This window comes from Lampris incognitus, chromosome 5 (assembly GCF_029633865.1).
Source record: "Lampris incognitus isolate fLamInc1 chromosome 5, fLamInc1.hap2, whole genome shotgun sequence".
Taxonomy (NCBI): domain Eukaryota; kingdom Metazoa; phylum Chordata; class Actinopteri; order Lampriformes; family Lampridae; genus Lampris; species Lampris incognitus.
Genome location: NC_079215.1, coordinates 5,032,758 through 5,055,812, shown reverse-complemented (window position 1 = coordinate 5,055,812; position 23,055 = coordinate 5,032,758). Strand labels below are relative to the sequence as shown.

Below are 23,055 nucleotides of genomic sequence, written 5' to 3'. Positions count from 1 at the left end.
TAGGCTACCAGCCTTGGAGGGCTACTCCAGGCGCCAGAACATCAGGGTTTCGGGTATCAAGGAGGGGGCGGAGGGCCAAGATTACGATGCCTTTCTCAAAACCCTGCTACAGGAGAGTTTGGGAATAAATGTGGATCAGTGGTACGAAGCTGACAGGATTCATCGTGTGGGCCCACCCCCGAATGACAACTCCAGACCGAGGCATGTCATCGTTCGTTTCCTGCGAGATAAGGTGAAGTCTGCAGTGCTAGCAGCAGCTAGAAGAAAGAAAGAAGTGAGCTGGAGAAACGCGAGGATTTACTTCTGCTTCCAAGACTACGCCCAAGACATACAAGAGAAACGCAGGAGATACGATGAGGTGAGGCGGATGCTGCAGGCACGCAAGCTCGTGTACGCCCTGCGATACCCAGCCACGAGGACCTTCACGCTTAACAAGCGGCGACACGAGTTCTCCAGCCCGGCGGAGGCTGAGCTCTTTCTCAGCCGCCTGGGAGAGGCACTAAGCAGCTGCCTGGGAGAGGCCTCTGCGGAAAGAGGTGCGCTCGCTGATGGCGAGGATTCATTTGGGATTTCGAGACCTTGGCTAGCTGTCATTGACATTGAATTGACATTGATACAGCAACAACTCTTATTTGTTTGGTGTAGAGAGCACCCGCAGAAAACAGGACCACGATGTCACCATTTATGGACGGGACTGTATCGAGTGGAAACCCCAGCGAAAGGTAGCCTAACCGGTGGACTCTATGTTTCTTTGCCGCTGACCAGCATGACAAGATGTGGGTAACGTGAGGTTTGTCCTCCCTCTACAGCAGTGTTTCTCAACCCAGTCCTCAAAGAACCCCTATCCTGCAGATGTTCTTTGCAACCCTGAATAGGTACCTGCAGGATAGGGGTTCCTTGAGGACTGGGTTGAGAAACACTGCTCTACAGGCTAGCGGGGTAGCTTACACTACAAGTGCTGTATTTGCTTATACTTGTAATGTGACACTTGAGTTCATAATTATTACCGGTAGACCATGTCTTGGTTTTTTTTTTTTTTTAATTATTATTATTATCATGTCATTATTTCCACCGGCATGTATAAATAGCTCCGGTCTATGGTAGGCGGAGAGCGAAAGAGATAGGAAAGCCTATACCGCAGGGGATATTAACCGGGGCTCTCTGGTCATTGCTGTAGGTCTACTTGTTTATAGAAACAGGAATACGTTAGCCACGAGGTAGGGACAAAGGAAAATCAATCATTTTGCAGCCTGAGTAGGCCTACCAAACGTTATGCAATCACTAAGTTGTGTGTTAAGGAGTGAGGGTTGAGTCAGTTGGCTCGCCAGTAGTGGAGCCTTCGACAGGATCAACCAGTTCCATGGACTCACTAAAGTTAAACTATGGGAATGACTGGCATGGGGGCCAGCTAGTTTTCAGTTTTGTTTTTCTTTTTTTGTCTGTTGTGTCTTTTAGTCTTGTAGGTTATGCTCATGTTATGTGTCCGATGTCTAGCCATAATGAGTCTACGAATACAGGCAGTAGGCCTACTAATTGCAATGCAAGTAGGCTATATCATTTTCAGATCCGAGGGATAAATGCATGTAGGGCAACTTTTATTTTTTATGGAGATACTTCAATAATTCAATATGGGTTTACTTAAAATAGTATCTTGGAATATAGCGGGGTGCACACATGATATTAAAAGGAAAAAAATCCTAACATTTCTCAAACAGAGAAAAGGCTGATATAGCCCTTATTCAGGAAACACATTAGAATGAGAAGGAATCTGACAAATTGAAGAGACTGGGTGGGACAGGTTTATTATAGCACATTCCCTGCTAGGAAGAGAGGGGTGATTATTCTTGTTAAGAGGAACCTAGACTTCCAAGTGCTGAAGCACATCTCAGATAAAGAAGGTAGATGAGTCATCTTAGATGCTATAATGGAAGGCCAAAGAGTGACAGTGGCTAATATCTATGGTCCGAATTCAGTATCGTCATACTTTTTCAATGATGTCTGCAATATAATTAGAAATGTGGGGAGCGACAATATAATTATAGGGGGAGACTTCAACCAGGTTAGAGATCTGAAACTGGACAAATCCTCTCAATCAAGCCGACCCAGCTATAGGTCTGCGTCAATGTCCACAATAGAGTTGATGATGGAAGAACTGGGACTTATTGATATATGGCGGTTATTACACCCACAAGAAAGAGATTATACCTTTTTCTCTCACCCCCATGCCACATATTCTAGGATTGATTATTTTCTTATATCTAGGGCTTTCGTTAACCGAGTGCTTAGTGCTACAATTGGCAATATAGTTTTGACAGATCATGCACCTGTGGATGTAGTTATGTCCCCTCAAGAAAATGAGGGACGGGTGTTAAGGTGGCGCTTTGATAATTTCAGGTTAAATGGAGAAGAGTATCGTACATTTGTTAAGACGGTGATGTGTGAATTCTGGGAATTTAACAAGGGCTCAATTTCAGACTCTGGGATGATGTGGGATGCCTTTAAAGCATATGTAAGGGGGCGTCTTATATAACATAGTGCGCTTGCTAAAAGAGCAGAAAATGAAAAGATGCTTAAACTAGATAAAGACATAAAAAAGCTTGAGAAACAGCATATACAGCATCCAGACCCAGAAACCTGGCGTAAACTTAATAAATTAAAATTTGATTTGAATAACATTTCACAAAGAAGACAGAATTAGCGTTGTTTTATACGAAGCAGAAATACTACGAGCAGGGAGAGAGGGCAGGCAAATTATTGGCACATAGAGTAAAACAGAGGCAAACTCAAAACATAATTTCTTCAATATGTGGCAAGGCATTCAGTCTATCACAGACTACAAAAGCTCTAATCGCGGTCCCACTGTCCATGATGCCTCCCTGCCAGACAAGCTAAATCATTTCTATGCCCGCTTCGACAAGGACAATACTGACACAGCCACAAAAATCCCCAGCCACCCAGAAAACCAGGTGCTCACTCTATCAGTCGCAGAGGTCAGAGAATCACTGCGCAGAGTGAACACACGGAAGGCTGCTGGACCAGACGGCATACCGGGTTGGGTCTACCGGGAATGTGCCGACCAGCTGGCTGAGGTCTTCACACCTGTATTTAACCTCTCACTGTTCCAATCTAAAGTCCCGGCATGCTTTAAGACCACCTCTATCATTCCTGTCTCCAAGAAACCAACATCCACATGTCTGAATGACTACCGACCCATAGCACTCACCCCCATTGCCATGAAGTGCTTTGAAATACTGGTCCTGGCTCACATCAAAAACATTATCCCTCCCCACATTCGACCCACATCAGTTCGCCTACCGTCCCAAAAGGTCTACTGAGGATGCCATTGCCACTGCCCTGCACGTTGCTCTGACCCACCTTGAACTTAACAACACATACATCCGGATGCTGTTTATAGATTACACCTCTGCCTTCAACACTATCATCCCCGCCAAACTAACCACCAAACTCCTCTCCCTTGGCCTCAACCCCTCCCTCTGTAACTGGATCCTGGACTTCCTGACCAACAGACCGCAGTCTGTTAGGTTAGGTGACCACTCCTCCTCCACCCTGACCCTCAGCACAGGTGCCCCCTCAAGGCTGTGTTCTGAGCCCCCTCCTTTTCTCCCTCTTTACCCACGACTGCTTGCCAACTCACCCTTCAAATGTTATAGTTAAGTTTGACGATGACACCACAGTCATTGGCCGTATCACCAACAATGACGAGACGGCCTACAGAGACGAGATTGAGCACCTCACATCATGGTGTACTACCAACAATCTTGTCCTTAATGTGCAGAAGACAAAGGAGCTGACTGTGGACTTCAGGAGGTCTAGAAGCTGCAGCCACTCCCCCATACACATCAATGGGGTGGAAGTGGAGCGTGTTTCCAGCTTTAAATTCCTTGGAGTCCACATCAGCGAGGACCTTTCGTGGACATTAAACACCCAAGCCCTTGTGAAAAAGGCCCAACAACGCCTGCATTTCCTGAGGAGGCCGAGGAGCGCCCGTCTACCCCCCAAAATTCTCACCAACTTCTACCACTGCACCATAGAGAGCATCCTGACCATCTGCATCTCAGTGTGGTACGGCAGCTGTACCTCAGTAGACCAGAAAGCTCTGCAGCGGATCGTCAAGGCGGCCCAGCATATCACCGGTACCCAGCTCCCAACCATAAAAGACATTTATCACAAACGCTGCCTTCGAAGGGGTCTGAGCATCAGCAGAGATCCCACCCACCCCAACCATGGACTGTTCTCCCCCCTGCGCTCTGGGAGGCACTACAGGAGCCTCAGAGCCCGCACTACCAGGCTCAAAAACAGCTTCTTTCCACACGCTGTTGCCCACCTGAACCTGGCTACCCACTGAATGTCTGTAGATATTTTTAAATATTTTGTACTCCAGCTCACTTTTAACTTATTTTTAGCTTTGGTCTTCATGTGTGTATATCTTATATTGTGTTTGCTGTGTTTGTCTGTGTCTGTCTTGCACTGATTGGTGAAGCCACAGCCCTCATTTCATTTTTAACATGTGCCTGCACATTGTTTTTAATGACAATAAAATTGAATTGAATTGAATATATAATAAAAGTAATGAATTGATCACGAATAAAAAGGGGATTAATGGGGTGTTTAAGACATTTTACCAAGAACTTCACACATCACAAGGGACGATGGATGAGTCTAAGCTGAAGGGCTTCCTCTCAGCAATTAACATGCCAACCTTATCAGAGGCTCAGAGAGACACCTTAGAAGGAGACGTCACTATTGAAGAAATTCAGCAAGCAGTACTTAATCTTAGCTTGGGGAAAGCGCCGGGAAATGATGGGTTTACTTCTGACTTTTATAGGAAGTTTATCGACAAGTTAGCCCCGAGACTGCAAACTGTCTATCAAGATTCTTTACAGAAAGGTAAACTCCCGGAAAGCATGAGATCAGCAGTAATCACTTTACTTCATAAGAAAGGGAAGGACCCGCAGTACTGTGGTAATTTTCGCCCAATCTCGCTAATCAATGTGGATGAAAAAGTGTTGGCCAAGATTCTAGCAACCAGACTAGAAGATGTTATTCCACTTCTAATACATCCAGACCAAGTTGGATTTGTAAAAGGGAGGAGCTCAGCTGATAATTTACACAGACTCTTGCATCTGATGTGGAAAACGAGAAATGGAGAAGACCCAGTGGTTGCCGTCTCTCTAGATGCAGAGAAGGCCTTTGATAAGGTGGAGTTTTCCTTTTTGTTTTCTATTCTAGAGAGATATGGGTTTGGACCATCGTTCCTACAATGGGTTCAGCTAATGTATACAGCTCCGATGGCCACTGTTCTCACCAATGGCATCATGTCACCCTCTTTTAAGCTAAGCCGTGGCACTAGACAGGGCTCGCCTCTCTCGCCTCACATTTTTGCTCTTTTTCTCGAACCATTAGCACTGGCCTTACGCGCGAATTAGAATATATTGGGAATACAAGCGGGTCGGGAAGAACATACTTTTTTATATGCTGATGACATCCTAGTGGTATCCAGTAATCCTAAATGGCTGCATCAGAAATTAACTTAGTAATAGACTCTTTCTCTGAGATATCGGGATATACAATCAATTGGACAAAATCAGAAGCCATGCCACTATCTAAATTATGCCCACCGGTCATTAGAGAAAAATGGCAGTTCAGATGGATGCCGTCCGGCATAACATATCTGGGGATTAAACTAACGCCGGGTCTGAATACGATAATGGAATCAAATATAGCTCCTATCATTCAAAACATTCGATTTCTGTTGCAGAATTGGACTAAGATGAATATATCACTGTTGGATAGAATAAACCTGGTGAAAATGATTATAGCGCCTAAAATACAATATATTATATACATGCTACCCTTATCATTCCCGCGATTGTTGTTAAAACAGTACAACACAGTAATTGAGCACTTTATCTGGATGGGAAAAAAGCCCTTATTTAACCGTACTAAGTTATACGCAGCTAAAGAACAGGGAGGCCTGTCACTCTCAAAGATTGACTGGTATCATTATGCGTTCTCACTCTCCCAACTTTCTAAAAGGAATGTTCCTCCAGACCAGGCTCCTGCTTGGGTAAGGATAGAAGAAGAACTAGTATATCCTTCCTCCCTAGAGGCATCTCTGACACAAATGGGAAGTGCAATACCATTCAGGAACCCACTGTTATCGTTTGCTCAGGAATCTTGCAGAGTGGCACATCGTATTATGAAATCCAATACATATCTCACACCTAAAGCCTCCATATGGTACAACAAGAAGCTTCTCATAGGCAAGAAGACATTCATGTGGGAAAGGTGAGCTAGGTCAGGTATACACCTCCTTGGAGATCTGTTTGGGAAAGACGGAATGAAATCCTTTGAGGAAGTGAAGACAGAATATAATCTAGACAAATCAGACTTTTGGAAATTTTTGCAAATTAGGCATTGTATATTGGGCCTGGTAAAGTCTGAATTGAATCCACAAACTAGAATACAGGATCTATTCCATACAACATGGATGGGAAAAGGGGGGTCCTCAATATTTTATGTGCATATTAGGGAAGCACACACGCCACAACTAGAGGGCCTGAAAATGTGTTGGGAAAAGGATGTTGGGGGGGGGTGTCGACAGAGGTCTGGGAGAAGATTGTTGCATCGTGGCATAAATGCTCATGTGAAGCACAGTCACAACTCATTCATTATAAGGTGATCAATAGAAGCTACTGGACCCCATGTAAACTGGCCAAACTGAAACTAAGGGACAATGACGCTTGCTGGAGATGTGGGAAGGAGTCTGGGACTTTAGTACATCTGCTATATTATTGTGAGAAGACAGTATGTATGTGGGACAACATTGTTGTTTTTCTGAACGGGATGTTGAAGTTATCACTGATTAAAACCCCAGCACTGTCTCTTTTGGGGCTGTTACCAGAAAATGTCAGAATGTCTAATCGGATGAAACTATGGGTACAGCTGGCTCTGAGAACTGGCTGTAGAATCAATCTGAGACACTGGAAATCCTCTGCTCCTTCAACCTACAATGAATGGATGGAAACAATGTATCAGATGGCAACATATGAACGAATCGCCTATAGAGTGGCGGCTAGAGAGAACATGTTTAAGGAGGTCAGGGCTTACTCTTCACAGAAATGGAATGTGGACATTGAAATAGATGGTTACTCTGCATGAACATTCATATGGACTCTATGGCTATGTGTCTTGTCTGATTGTTTTGTTTTTAATTTGTTTATGTTTACTTTGTTTGTTTTTTGTGAATTTGTTTGGGTGTATGTTGTTTAAAAACAGGAAAAGAGGAGAGTTGAGTTTGTTTGATACTTGTGTTATGATGCATTGTGTTTGTGGCTGCAATTGTTAATCTGTCCAGAAAAAATATTTTTAAAAAAAAACAAAAAACTGCACAGTTCCACTATTGGACGTTTCATTAGTACACTTGCTGCCCTGCCGAGACACAAGGTGTTATTTGGGGTGGATATTTCATGTCATACTTTACAGCCAGTTTCCTTATCGAATCTAGATTAGAGACAAACCGCTGCTTCCTACTTAAGACACTCTGCACGATCTTTAAAGTGACAGGTCTAGCAGGGTTACAGAAGTGTTGGCGAGATGTGGAACAAGAGGGAGATGGGCCCCATCTCGCTCCACCTATTGCACAGGAGGAGTTGGAGTGTAGGGTCTGAAGCTGCTTGGTACTCAGTGTCACTTGAAGCCACACCATCTGGTTTAAAAGTGGGTTTTCCAAACAGTGTCACCCTTAATAGCTCAGCCTCGCAGAAGCAAATGAGTGAAACTACCTTTCACTGTTACTGACTACTTAGTAGGATTTCATATAAATTAAACACTACTGAATACTGGACTTTCCGCAGTGTTGGCCAGTGATGCATCATACAAACTGACTCACCTGAGGGTACACATGTCGAGCTGATGCTCTCTTTTCAATGGCAGCTCATACTACCCACAACAGTAGAACAAGCCCAAAGCATGTTTTAAAATACACATGAAAAGAAGCCCATCCTAGTATTTGTTGAGCTGTCTTACTTAATGAAGAAGTTACCCAGCAGATATTCATGAAGCAACCGTGTCAGTCTGTTTGGTAGGCACTAACAGAACATGAGCAAAGGTGATTTTCTGTGAATACGGGAGCTTTCCCCGCGATTAAAACAGAAGATAGGAGGTGTTGCAAGTTCCTGGAGAGCCACTGCTTAGAAAATGAGTCACCCTCTGCGTTCTTCTTCTCAACCCTCCTCCTCCTCTCTTCCTCTTGAGGGGTAGTTGCAATAATGCCATCATCCGTTTTCTGAATGATTTCATATCTAAATATCTCGCAAGTATCAGACAAGTTTTTTGTTATTTGAAAGGTTGCTTAGCTTTGGACATACTGTTGCTGTCTGTCCAAATGTGATCTCTACATTTTGGCTGGGACTGGAGGTTCACACATTTGGCTGGGACTGGAGGTTCACACATCCTGTGAGGGCTCAGCTAACGGTCATAACCCACAATGCAGTCAAACAGTGCAGACGTGTATGACCTTTAAAGTGCACAGCTGTCATTGTGTCAAAATGTGCTTGCTGATTTAGGACAGCACATTTTGGTGCCGGTTCTGGAGGAACTCAATTCTCATGTGAGACTTTTATTTGCTGACTTCTCTTCGGCTTTTAACAAGACGCAACCTCACATTTTGATCAAGTGTTTTGCTTCTTATTTCAATTTACCTGATCAACTTTTAATGTTACTTTTAAACTTTTTAACAGACAGAATCCAGCAGGTTTTAGTTAAATGGCGTTATGTCCAATGTCCTAGTGGGGCTCACTGCAGGGTTGCATTCTTTCCCCCCTGCTTTTCATTTTGCTGCAGGTCTTCTAAAGAGGCTAGCTACCTGGTGAAATTCTCGTGACGATACCACATTATTGTCTCTTCTTCTGGGCTCGGAATCAGGTCACGGTTGTGCCCCACCTGCCTTTGTTGAATGGTGTGATGATAACTTCCTTGACCTTAATGTGTCAAAAACTATGGAACTTATCGTTGATCTTAAGAGGAACGGTGATAAAACCAAAGGTAGCACTATACATGGTGACGTTGACACTTATAAGTACATGGGAAGTGTGTTCGACTCCCAACTCATGTTCAATGTGAACACAGATTTGATTGTCAAGCACGGACAACAAAGAATTCCCTTCCTGTGGAAGCTTAACTGCTTTAATGTCTGTGACACCATCTTATGTATTTTCGACCAGTCATTTATTGAAAGCAGTGGCGGCTGGTGCTAAAAAAAAATTTGGGGCGGGGGGTGCAATGTACCTTGGCACAGCACACCTGACAGCTGCTTTAATGTCCACACAGTCACAGAGTTATTAAGAAGGACCATGTAGCCTATAGATTTTATCAGCGTTCATAGGCGGTGGATGATTGACTCAAGATGAGGCGACTTGGTGGGTGTGAACATGATTGACAGCCACGAGAATTGTGCAACCACATTAGATCAAAAAACATTACAAAAATACCAATTCACTCCCAATAAAAGTGGGCGTGTCTGGGGCGCAGTTGGGAAATCTGAAGAAACCAATCAGACAGCAGCCTCAGGTCACCTGCTCGCCACAAGTTTGAGGGCTTAAATAAGGTGTGGTGTGGCCGGCGCCCCTCACCCAGGAAGTATATGTATTCAGACAGGAAGTATATCTATTCAGACAGAAATCAACCAAACACCATTTGAACCAATATTTAATGCTGCTGACAGGCGCTCACAGACTGAAAACACTTTCATTTCATAACTATTTGCATTATACAACTAAATTATATTTAACATGTGTAAGTTGATTTTCATCTATTGATGTTTGAAGCGGGTGGCAAATAGGGCCCTGTACTGACCAGCCGCCACTGAATTTGAAAGTCTTAACTTTTTCCTTTATTTGTTGGTTTAATGGGTTGTCTGTGAAGGACAGGAATAGCCTAAACGGTATGGTTAGTGTCTGCTCCAAGATAGTCGGAGTCCAGCAGAGAGACTCGTGCTCCCTCTGGAAGAAACGTGTGGCCCGGAAAGCAAAAGGAATTATTAGCCAATCTGACCACGTCCTGTCCAATGAATTCATTGTAAAGCCCTCAGGCCGGCGCTATAAAGCGCCCCCTTGGAAGACAAATCGCTATTCTAAGTCCTTCGTTCCCTCTGCTATCAGGCTGTTAAATGCCGAGAATTAATGCTTTATTTTGTCTTACACCACAATAGTTGGTTTATACCTTGTCTGTTTTTCACATGGCTTGTGGGCCTGTATGTTCACTGAATGTAGTGGCGGAACGTAACGTGCAATGCATCTTAGGATGCTTTATTTATTTATTTATTTATTTGTGTTTGCTATTCTATTCTTTTAACTTGTGTGAATTTTTATCCTTCGCCTGGTCCTTGTGCGAGTCTGCTTGCATGGCCACACGAGGGTGACAGTGTGCATCTCTTGCCCATGTACTGATCCGTCTGTTGTCTCTGACATACTGATGACTGCCACTTGTCTTGTGAGTTTGTGTGTGGTCTGGGTAGATTGTGGAACTGAGTTGCCCTTCTGGGATAAATGAAGTCGTCCGAATCTGATTCTGAATTTATAAAAGCCTACGGTACATCGACGCCAGTGCATGTGGTGACGTCAGTATGTGTGGTTATTATCGCAGGCTGCAATGAGCGGTGACTTGAAAATGTGTAAATGTCTTCAAGGAGGGCACACTTTGTAAAACTAGTGTTGCCGGGCCTCCGGGTAGTGTAGCAGTCTATTCTGTTGCCTACCAACACGGGGATCGCCGATTCGAATCCCCATATTACCTCCGGCTTGGTCGGGCGTCCCTACAGACACAACCGGCTCTCTGCATAACTGCAGTCCACTGACTTCCGGTTTCTACTGCAGCAGTCATACCAGTTTCCTGTTTGCTGGCGGGGAGCCGGATGTGGGTATGTGCTCTGGTCACTGCACTAACACCATCTCTGGTCAGTCAGGGCACCTGTTGGGGGGGGGGGGGGGACTAGGGGGAATAGCGTGATCCTCCCACGCGCTACATCGCCCTGGTGAAACTCCTCACTGTCAGGTATAAAGACGCGGCTGGCGACTCCACATGTATCGGAGGAGACATGTGGTAGTCTGCAGACCTCCCGGACCGGCAGAGAGGGTGGGGCAGCAACCGGGACAGCTCGGAAGAGTCGGGTAATTGGCCAGGTGCAATTGGAGAGAAAAAAAGGGGGGGGGCGGAACTTTAGTGAATCAAGTTTTGACATCAATAGGTCTGCATCAGGCAAACATCTTGTTTTCTCTTGATGACGACCTATTGACGTTGTTTATGCAAGTGAAGGGACATTTTTGTTGTTGTTGTTGTGTGTGTGTGTGTGTGTGTGTGTGTGTGTGTGTGTGTGTGTGTGTGTGTGTGTGTGTGAGACCACTCAGGTGTGCAAAAGCTCTGTTTTCGAAAATGTTTAAATCTGCCTTCGTGTCTTTTAGTTGCTCTTTGTGAAAAGGAAATTGATTTTACCTTTTGTTTATCGGTCTGCCTGTCCTCCTTAATAACTCTGAGACTGTGTGGACGTTAAAGCAGCTGTCAGGTGTGCTGCGCCAAGGTAAATTGCCCCCCCCCCCCAAAAAAATAAAAATTTAGCACCAGCTGCTGCTGGGTCAAAGTTATGTCAGGTTTACTTTCGAAACTACTAGAATTAACCCATGTTTAAGAAAAAACACAGTAATGGGGAAAAAGATGGAAAACATCAACAGGAACAGCAAGGGGTAGATGTAGAGTAATTCTGTGGACTGAGCAGATGGTGTGCTGGGGGGGGGGGGCAGTCAGGATTGGTACAAACTGAAACATCATTACTTATATGCTTGTGGTCTCAGTAAAAGCAATGCGGTAGCGGCAGTGGGAAACTACCTGGCAGCTATAAGAAAACTAGAGGAGCATGCAAACTCCCTGAACAAGGACAGTTTGAAAGGCAATTCTTTTAAGGGAAAACTGAGTTGCTGCTGGAAGTGGTGTTGGTTGGCCAGTAGGGGACAGTATTCCCTCCGTCCTAATATTTAAAAAAACAATTTATTGATAGATTATTATTATTATTATTATTAGTTTACTGGATTAGTTTATTGCCCTGTGATGGCCTGGCGGCCTGTCCAGGGTGTCTCCCTGCCTGCCGCCCAGTGACTGGTGGGATAGGCTCCAGCATCCCCGCGACCCTGAGAGCAGGATAAGCAGTTTCGATAATGGATGGATGGATGGCTATTTGCTGCTGCTGCTGCTGGTGTGTGTGTGTGTGTGTGAAAGAGAGAGAGTGTGAGAGAGAGAGAGAGAGAGAGAGAGAGAGAGAGAGAGAGAGAGAGAGAGAGAGAGAGAGAGAGAGAGAGAGAGAGAGAGAGAGAGAGCAAGGTGGGTTAAGAGAGGGGATGTGTTGAAGGGACTGCCCAGTTATACATAGTCACACAAGATTTGCAGTTTGCGAGTAGAACATGTCAGAAAAAAATACATCCTGGAAGATTAAAAAAAGAAAAAGTGCACAATTCAAATCTCTCACACCATCAGTCACCACTACTCTGAACTGCTTATCAACAAGCCCTTTCTATCCGATAGCTATCTCTTACCCACATCCACTACATGCACCATCCAGTGCAACAACTCGTGGAAAACTAAAGGGTGTGAATGTGAAGGAGGGTAGAGCGGGAAAACGATCATATGTGGTTATTTGTTGGCCAGTTACTTTGTATCTTGATGCATGCTCAATAATCCAGGAGGGAAAATCAAAGAAGTTGGGCGATGAAACGTATCCGTCAATAAACGTTCCACCCAGACCCCGATAGGAAAATTGCTGTGGCCCGGACCCGTCCCACACTTCATCCGGGCCACATACCACGTGGAATGGTGGCACTTGGGCGGTCCGCTCCTGTTTGCCAGATCTGGGCCAGAACCAAGCCATAGCAATGCTGCAAGTGCCACATGGTGGCCCGTATTTGTGTTGTGATATTTGGGCCATATTCGCCATTTACCACACAGGCCACTTCAGGGTCACATCCAGATTACATGTTGCCCAGAGCGCCGCATCTTTGCCAAAAAAAGGCCCACATTTGATTTAGCATATTTGGGCCATATTTGCTATTGTACACGTGGGCCACTTCAGGCTCACATCCATTGTGTCAAGGCCAGAAGAAGGCCATCAGTGCTGCATCACTGCCTGAAGTGGCCCACATCCGGATGCTGTCTGGGGGATGAACTGATTCAACCTTCGTTGAGCTGTTACCTTGTAGTTTTCTCAACGGTTTTGTGTCTCAGTGGAAAAGGACAACACAAAACCCTTGATTTATGTCATACATTAAGATGTTATTTCCAACCTGACTGAAACTGTCAGACATATTTCAGTTGTGTGTTGCAAAAAAAAAAAGTGAAAGCCGTTGTTCACCCTTTTCTCTTCTTACCTCCAGATATGTTTGTGAAGGTTCTCCTTCATCCAGGTCATGGTTCTCCAAAGGAGGTGAACCAAGTGCAACTGGACTTGGTATATATCCGTGAAGACGTTTGGCCTCTCATCCAAGAGGCTTCCTCAGTTCGTGCCTTTCTGACTAGACCAAGCTAGTCTGACTGGCTGCTGATGAGACTCCGAAGTTATCCTCTAGGGGTCGTTATCAGAGCTATAGATGTCCATGGCTCTTTGTGTACCGTCGTTATCGGAGCCATAGATATGAGTGGCTCTCCTGAGCCACTTATATCTATGGCTCTGTTAAAGTTTGTCTCCTCATCTGTCCAGAAACACGTGGTTCTCGCTCCAGCGCTCGCCATGTTGGTACTGTTGACGCTCCTCTTCGACTTCCGGGTGAAAGACCGCCGCGGGGACTATGGAGCATGCGCAGAACGCCTAGGCCAGTTCGGGGCCGACTGAAGCGATCACTTGCCAGAGTAAATCCATCCCCAACCGCGTCATCTAGGTGTGTTAGTCCCACTTCCAGAAACTAGATTTAGTACCACTTCAGTTCGACTAACACGTTTACATGTGTAAAGTATTAATAAGACCCGTTAGCCCCTAGCTAGCTAACGGGTCTGACCCTTTAGCCGAGCGGTTAGTGATGTCACCTTGTGGTGCAGCACACCTCATATCGAGTCCCGCACCGGGCAAGAAAATAACCGGTTACACATGTATTTTAAAAGTCCAGTTTTAGTCGGACCAACACAATAAATCCACTCTTTCTAACATCGTGTAAACGTAAGGCACTTGATTCCCACATGAAGGTACAATCCTGATGATTTACATGCAAACCTTTATCATGATTTGGTGGTTTAGCCTGTTTCAAGAAAGGGAAGTGGTGCATTCGTAGAAGAGGAAGCCAAAACTGATGTGGTTCTGAAGCAGATTTATCAAGAAGAGCTTGTGAATTGCATTTAACAGCAGATAAGTCGCTTCTGTAATACCCAGGTTTTTATTTAGCCGTGGGGAAAGAGCGGTCACAGCACTGCCAGCCCTGTTTCATTTTGTACGGATCTCATGGTTTTGCAGTGCTAAAATACAAGTTAAATAAAAGTGATCATCACCTCGAGCATTGTGATTAAGGCTTGGCTTACAGCTAATGTATAAACGCTGGCTCATCTATGCAAGATATTCCCTCAGTGGATGGCTAGATGTGGACCCCTCAAGGCTAATAAGCATAACCCCCTGTATTATACTCAACAAAACGCAGCACTTAAACACTTCAAAGATTTTATTGATTAGATTTTAATAGATGAAAATCAACTTAAATAGATGCATTAGACATCTACAGTGCATCCGAAAAGTATTCACACCCCTTCAATTTCCCCACATTTTGTTATGTTACAGTCTTATTACAAAATGGATTAAATTCCTTTTTTTCCTCATCAATCTACACACAATACCCCATAATGACAAAATGAAAAAGGTTTTGTAGAAATTTTTGCAAATTTATTAAAAATAAAAAACTGAAATATTGCATGTACATAAGTATTCACACACCCTTTGCTATGACACTCAAAATTGAGCTCAGGTTCATCCTGTTTCCACTGATCATCCTTGAGATGTTTCTACATCTTGATTGGGGTCCACCTGTAGTAAATTCAATTGATCGGACATGATTTGGAAAGGCACACACCTGTCTATATAAGGTCCCACTGTTGACAGTGCATGTCAGAGCAGAAACCAAGCCATGAAGTCAAAGGAATTGTCTGTGGACCTCCGAGACAGGATTGTATCGAGGCACAGATCTGGGGAAGGGTACAAAAACATGTCTACAGCTTTGGAGGTCCCGAAGAGCACAGTGGTCTCCATCATTCGTAAATGGAAGAAGTTTGGATCCACCAGGACTCTTCCCAGAGCTGGCCGCCCAGCCAAACTGAGCAATCGGGGGAGAAGGGCCTTGGTCAGGGAGGTGACCAAGAACCCGATGATCACTCTGACAGAGCTCCAGCATTCCTCTGTGGAGGTGGGAGAACTTTCCAGAAGGACAACCATCTCTGCAGCACTCCACCAATCAGGCCTTTATGGTAGAGTGGCCAGACGGAAGCCTCTGCTCAGTAAAAGGCACATGACAGCCCGCTTGGAGTTTGCCAGAAAGCACCTGAAGGACTCTCAGACCATGAGAAACAAGATTCTCTGGTCTGATGAAACCAAGATTGAACTCTTTGGCCTGAATGCCAAACGTCACGTCTGGAGGAGACCAGGCACCTCTCATTACCTTGCTAATACCATCCCTACAGTGAAGCATGGTGGTGGCAGCATCATGCTGTGGAGATGTTTTTCAGCGGCAGGAACTGGGAGACTAGTCAGGATCGAGGGAAAGATGAATGGAGCAAAGTACAGAGAGATCCTTGATGAAAACCTGCTCCAGAGCACTCAGGACCTCAGACTGGAGCGAAGGTGTACCTTTTAACACGACAACGACCCTAAGCACACAGCCAAGACAATGAAGGAGTGGCTTCGGGACAAGTCTGTGAATGTCCTTGAGTGGCCCAGCCAGAGCCCAGACTTGAACCCCATTGAACATCTCTGGAAAGACCTGAAAATAGCTGTGCAGCGATGCTCCCCATCTAACCTTACAGAGCTCGAGAGGATCTGCAGAGAAGAATGGGAGGAATATTCCAAATATGGGTGTGCCAAGCTTGTAGCTTCATACCAAAGAAGACTTGAGGCTGTAATTGCTGCCAAGGGTGCCTCAACCAAGTACTGAGTAAAGGGTGTGAATACTTATGTACATGCAATATTTCAGTTTTTTATTTTTAATGAATTTGCAAAAATTTCTACAAAACCTTTTTCGCTTTGTCATTATGGGGTATTGTATGTAGATTGATGAGAAAAAAAAAGGAATTTAATCCATTTGGAATAAGGCTGTAACATAACAACATGTGGGGAAATTGAAGGGGTGTGAATACTTTCCGGATGCACTGTATCTATTGGTTTTAATAGCTTTTGAGATACAGACATGGCTCTGCAGGCAACAAATTACCACAAAACAAGGTATGGTCATGGAACAGAATTCACACATTAGTAACTGGTGTGACCGCCATTAGCCTGGCACGGCACAGCACAGCACACCTCCTTCTCATAGAGCAGATCAGAGTCGATTTGAACCTGCAGAGTGGTGTCCCACTCCTCTACAACAGCTCTGCCAAGTTCTTGGATCGTGATGGGAACCGGAGTACGCTATCGCATGCATGCATTCCAGAGCATTACTAAAGATGCTCAATGGGTGACTCGTCTGATGAGGATGCAGGCTATGGAAGAACTGGGACATTTTGAGCTGCCAAAATTGTGTAGAGATCCTAGCAATACCCCAAAAGCAAAATTGCTGTGGCCCGAACCCGTCCCATGATATTTGGGCCATATTCACCATTTACCACACGGGCCACTTCAGGGTCACATCCAGACCACATGTTGCCCAGAGCACCACATCTTTGCCAAAAAAGGCCCACATTTGATTTGGCATATCTGGGCCATATTTGCTATTATACATGTGGGCCACTTTCGAATCCCCGTGTTGGTAGGCAATGGAATAGACCGCTGCACTACCCAGGCGCCCACCCTGAGGCAATTCCTGTCAGTTTATGCTGAAATTCTTTGGTTGTACAAACCAACTGTTTAATCACGTGCGATTACGCAAGTGTATCACCCTGGGCTGGGGAGATCACACATGGTCAGTGGTTGTGTGGGCGGTTTGACAAACTGCCAAAAGCTCTGACGTGCCACTGGAGGCAGCTTATAGCGGAGCAATGAACACGTATTATACTGGCTACAGCTCTATGGTCATCCCTATAGCGAGCAATGCCAAGGGCACTTTCTCGCATAACGTGTGGCGTCTATGGCATGTTGCCCTCATCCTAACGAACACCTGTGAAGTGTTAATTCTGTTTCATCAGCGACTTCTGTTGGCAGCCAATATTTTTGAGATACAATCTTATTTTGCACATACAACAAAATCCTGGATTTCTTTCTGCAACCTGTGAAAAATGGGAGCAACAACAAAAGTGCTGCTTAAATATTGCTGTTGTGTATAATGACCTTTACACAAGCCATTCAAAACTGGAAGGTCGTGAAATTGTCATACTTTTGAATGCTTACTATTTGCACGAGCTCACAAACAAGATCACATACAGTACATTCACAGAATTACATCAGCTGCTTACGTTATCTGGTGTATCAATACGGTTAGAGGCCAGATTTGAATAAACTATTGATTAGGTTTGTATATCCCATTCATCCCTTATCCAAGCCACTTATCCTGATCAGGGTCCCGGGATGCTGGAGCTCATCCCAGCAGCCATTGGGCAGCAGGTGGGGATGCACCCTGGAAAGGCCGCCAGTCCATCACAGGGCCAACACACTCACACATTCATACCTAGGGACAATTTAGTCCGGCCGAGTCACCTGACCTACATGTCTTTGGACTGTGGGAGGAAACCGGAGCCCCCGGAGGAAACCCACGCAGACACGGGGAGAACATGCAAACTCCACACAGAGGACGACCCGGGACGACCCCCAAGGTTGGACTACCCCAGGGCTCGAACCCAGGACCTTCTTGCTGTGAGGCGACCGTGCCGACCACTGTGCCACCGTAACGCCCAGGATTGAATATCATCAGCATAAATATAAGGCAGGACGTGCCTCACATCTCAGTCATATCAAGTAGTAGATGTTTCACTTTGGAATGAAACTCTGCAACTGTCATCAAAGTCATTATGGTCTGCCAACATTACTATTCTCTCTCTCTCTCTCTCTCTCTCTCTCTCTCTCTCACACACACACACATGCTGTGTGAAACCGGTCGTTGGTTTGGGTCGTTATGCCACTGTGTTGTTTATAAGGGTGGGGGACCTGCAGTCAGCTGAGACTGGAGAGGTCACTTAGATGATGATGAAACGTTTCTCTCAATAAACGTGTCCAGATGAACTGACACCCCCCCCCCCCCCGCGCACACACACACACACACACACACAAATGCGCGCGCGCAAACTCTGGACTTTTTACAACTTTACGATCAAATTGATTTAAATGGATCATCAGAGTTGATCAATGCAGTTGATCATTACTGCTAATCATTATAGTTGATCATCAGAGTTGATCATTGCAATGATCATTACAGCTGATCATTAGAGTTGATCATTGCAGTTGATCATTACAGCTGATCATTAGAGCTGATCATTAGAGCTGATCATTACAGTTGATCATTACAGCTGATTATTAGCATTGATCATTACAGCTGATCATTAGAGTTGATCATTACAGCTAATCAGAGTTTATCATTAGCATTGATCATTACAGCTAATCATTCGAGTTGATCATTAGCGTTGATCATTGCAGTTGATCATTACAGCTGATCATTACAGCTGATCATTAGAGTTGATCATTACAGCTGATCATTAGAGTTGATCATTACAGCTGATCATTAGACTTGATTATTGCAGTTGATCATTGCAGTTGATCATTACAGCTGATCATTACAGTTGATCTTTAGAGTTTATCATTACAGCTGATCATTACAGCTGATCATTACAGTTGATCATTAGCGTTGATCATTGCAGTTGATCATTACAGCTGATCATTAGACTTGATCATTACAGTTGATCATTACAGTTGATCATTACAGCTGATCATTAGCATTGATCATTGCAGTTGATCATTACAGCTGATCATTACAGTTGATCATTAGCGTTGATCATTACAGTTGATCATTACAGTTGATCGTTAGAGTTTATCATTACAGCTGATCATTACAGTTGATCATTAGCGTTGATCATTACAGTTGATCATTACAGCTGATCATTACAGTTGATCATTACAGCTGATCATTAGCGTTGATCACTACAGTTGATCATTAGCGTTGATCATTACAGCTGATCATTACAGTTGATCATTACAGCTGATCATTACAGTTGATCATTACAGCTGATCATTAGCGTTGATCACTACAGTTGATCATTAGCGTTGATCATTACAGCTGATCATTACAGTTGATCATTACAGCTGATCATTACAGCTGATCATTAGCGTTGATCATTACAGCTGATCATTACAGCTGATCATTAGCGTTGATCATTAGAGCCGGTCAGATCGTCACCATTGCTGCTGTAACGCAGCTGTTTCATCGGTTGCAATGAACCCACAACAGACAAAAGGATTGCTCAGTTATTCCAGAGAGGAAAGAATAAATAAAGAAGGAAGGTGAACATACCTGGGCCCCTCCGCTTTCCGGACAGCCGGGCTCCTTATCACGCCAGTTGTCGCTGAGGTGACGCTCAAGTCCTCTGCTCATTTTCAGGACTAGTCAGAAGTTACTAAGAAGGCTCGTTCTCTTTGCCAGGCGTCTGGTCTCGCTTGTAGCTTGCGTCACCAGTAGGAAGTGGAAAGGTTTCAGATTAGAAAAAAAAAGAAAAAAGAAAAAAAAAAGTGTGAACTACCCCAAACAGTGGAAAACCCTGTCATGCTTACGGGGGTTTTTTTTTCTTCTTCTTTTTCTTTTCATGTGGCTTGTGTTCTTCTTCTGAGGTTTTGTTTTTCTCGTCGATGAAATCTGTTTTTCTCCATCGTCTTTGCTTGACACGGGTCGTCCACCTCTTGAAAAGACGATTCTTACAATAAACGTACGTTGATCTCCAAGGCGGCCCAGATCAGACACAAAGATAGGGTAAAAAGGAACTGTTGAGATAAACCCTCGACACAAACTCAGTTTCCTGGGGTGCATCTCCAGCACGTGCGTCACCATCTCACACTGGACCAGACCTGGGCTCTTGAGGGGTGGTTGCACAACAACATAGCAGGCCAGAAACCGGGCCTACAAAATGAAAAAGCTGTCAATTTAATGACGAAATAGTGTAAATTCACTTGAAACAGGAGAACTATTCACAGCTATGTGTCACACATGTAGATATACTGACATCCCTGGTTTTAATTCCAATTAGGTTGTTTTAGATTCAGGTTTTTAATTAGTTTGCTCAATTATCTGTTTTTTCTTTTCCAGTTAAGATGAGACGGCCTATATTTTTCCCTAGGATAACAGTCCGCTCTATCAAGCTACACCTATTTTGTTTTGGTTATTTTAATCCTCATTCATGCATTTATTATTGCAACTCATTGTGTGTTGGAGGAGCTTCCAGCTTGTACAAAACGCAGCTGCTCGCCTTCTGACAGGAAAGAAATGACGTGATCACATAACTCCTGTACTGGCCTCCCTTCGTTGGCTTGCTGTCTGTTTTAGGATCCAGTTTAAGGTTGTATTACTTGGTTTTAAGTCTTTAAATGGGCCGGCACCACCCTGTTTATCTGAGCTGATACGTCATCATACACCAGTCAGAGCACTCAGGTGGACAAAACCAGATGCTCCTACGTGTTCCCAGATCCAGGCTTAAGACTAGGGGGGTGACAGACCCTGTGCAGTGGCTGCTGCCCCTGAACTCTGGCACACCTTACCAGTACTCATAAGATCTGCTCAGACCCTCGAGACTCCTAAATCTGCGTTAAAGACCTACCTCTTCTCGCTGGCATTCAATTCAAGTTGAGCTCGACACCGTGATTTTATTGTGCAAATATACTGTTACCCTTATGTTTTATTGTCTACATTTTATATTATATATTTTATTATGTCTCCTTTACATATATTCTTATATTCATATCGTGTCACTTATTTTATATTGTATTTCAAGCTTGTGCAGCACTTTGGTTCAACTGTGGTTGTTTTAAATGTGCTGTATAACCCTTTTTCGGGTAAGTTGACCCTTTGAGATCAAACCTTGCAGGAAAACCCATTCAAGGTTCCCCATTCAACTCAAAACATCAACATACAGTCGGTAACATGAACAATTTAACCTTAATAAATGCAGTGTTACACTTACCCGGGTGTCCCTTTCTTTTCAGTTCAGTTCAGTGTCAACAGTTCAGATCAAGTCTCACTCCGAGTAAGGGAACGTCCAATCCTAGCAACAATGGCAAAGCAGTGGGCTGCTCTGATAGGTCAAACCGTGTTCTTCCAGTGATGGGGGGGGGGGGTCAGAGGTCCTTAGGGGCGGCTCGCCATCTGGTGTCGCGTGCGCGCGTGCTGTCTCCCAATCACACACGACCAGGGGTTAAAGTGGGATTTGGTAAGTGGGGGATCTCTGTATTTGAGAGGTGGGCAAAAGTGCGGGAGTGATAGGTAGCTAGCTAACGTTAGGCTAGCTAACCACTGGTCCAGTAGTCCCGACGTTAGCATTGTTAGCTAATAATAGCTACCGGTAGCTAACGTTTGCTAGCTAGTTAGTTATTTGAATGAAAATATTGCATGGCCAGAGCTAAGGTTGGACCAACATAACTAGCTAGCTACCGGTAACGTTACCGGACGCTACCGATAGTTAGCTTGCCTAGCAGCATTCAAACAACTAGCCAGCAACGTCAGCAACTAGCTAGCAACGTTACCGGGTGGAAGATAGCTAGTTAGCTAGCTAGCTAACGTTACGTTCGCTAACGTTAGCTGCTTGAATGAAAACCACAGCAGAGCTAGACAAAACTATTGGAAATACTATTGGAAATACACTGAAGATAGTCACTCTTTGTGCCCCCCAGTCCAGGATAATAGTGCAGGTAGCAGGTTGACGCTCTCTCGAGTCTTGTCTGCCTGGTGCGGTGAACTGACCCTGACCCGTGAGTGTGAAGCCAGTCTCTTCTGACGTCATGTCTGGTGAAGCCACACAGCAGGCAGGTGCGGGTCACGTGAGGACGCGATAGCATTCAAACTTTGAGAAAAAGTAAAGTAGTATAAAAATAGAAGAACGACTTTATTTGCGATTTATTTTGTAATGTTTGTGAATTGGCTGCATCATGTTTTTTGTTTTAAATTTTACTGTGACAAAAAGGTTGAAATTACTCCTGTCTACAGAGTGCTGCCGGATCTCAGCTCCGGTTGACTCGGGGGGGGGGGGGGGAGGAGGAGGGGAAGTGCCGGTGTCGGGATCCGGGGAGCTCCGGCCCACCTTAATCACTGCACAAGACGAAGAATCCTCTTCGATACCTCCGTCCTGGCAAACTCTCCCGGGGCAGAAAACCTGGCCTGCACAACAGGCCATGCAAAAAATATAAGTTTCTTGCAACAGGACTTGCAAAACGCGTCAATCATCAACGTAAACATGTTGTAGCGAATTCAGGGGGGCAAGTCTGGTTAACGCTGTCGCTTGCGGAGCGGGAGACACGGGTTCGCGTCCCGGCTGTGGCGACGGTTCCTGTGGTCCCCCCCCCTCCCCCCCGAATTCGCTGCAATACTCTACTCCGAAAGTTAACTGAAATGGCTGTGGCGGAGGGATACTCCTACTCTCGCCGTCAGTTCCTTTGACCGTGATCGCCGTCAACTAGGCTACTTCAATTATATCAATTACACAACATAAATTTGCAAACTACCAGGAGCCACGCTCCGGATGGCTTAGCTCTTGGGATCATTGGTCCATGCAAGCTTCTTCACCACGGCAAGGTGGCGATCCAGAAGACATTTCCATGGTTAGGCTTTTACTGACCATATCATATACTACATCTGTGGGGTTTCCTTGTTAAACATGTATGTTTCTGATGAAACATTAGCTCAT

The 23,055-nt window shown here is 44.7% G+C and overlaps 1 protein-coding gene across 1 annotated transcript in view; it reads right to left on the bottom strand.

Moving 5' to 3' along the window:
- Nucleotides 1-20,109, bottom strand: part of LOC130112364 (uncharacterized) — a 43,277-nt gene extending 23,168 nt beyond the window's left edge. Inside the window, exon 1 of the mRNA XM_056279700.1 lies at nucleotides 19,683-20,109. The gene's annotated coding sequence lies outside the window, so the exon portion shown is untranslated. The remainder of the gene's footprint in view (nucleotides 1-19,682) is intronic.
- Nucleotides 20,110-23,055: the final 2,946 nt, after the last annotated feature.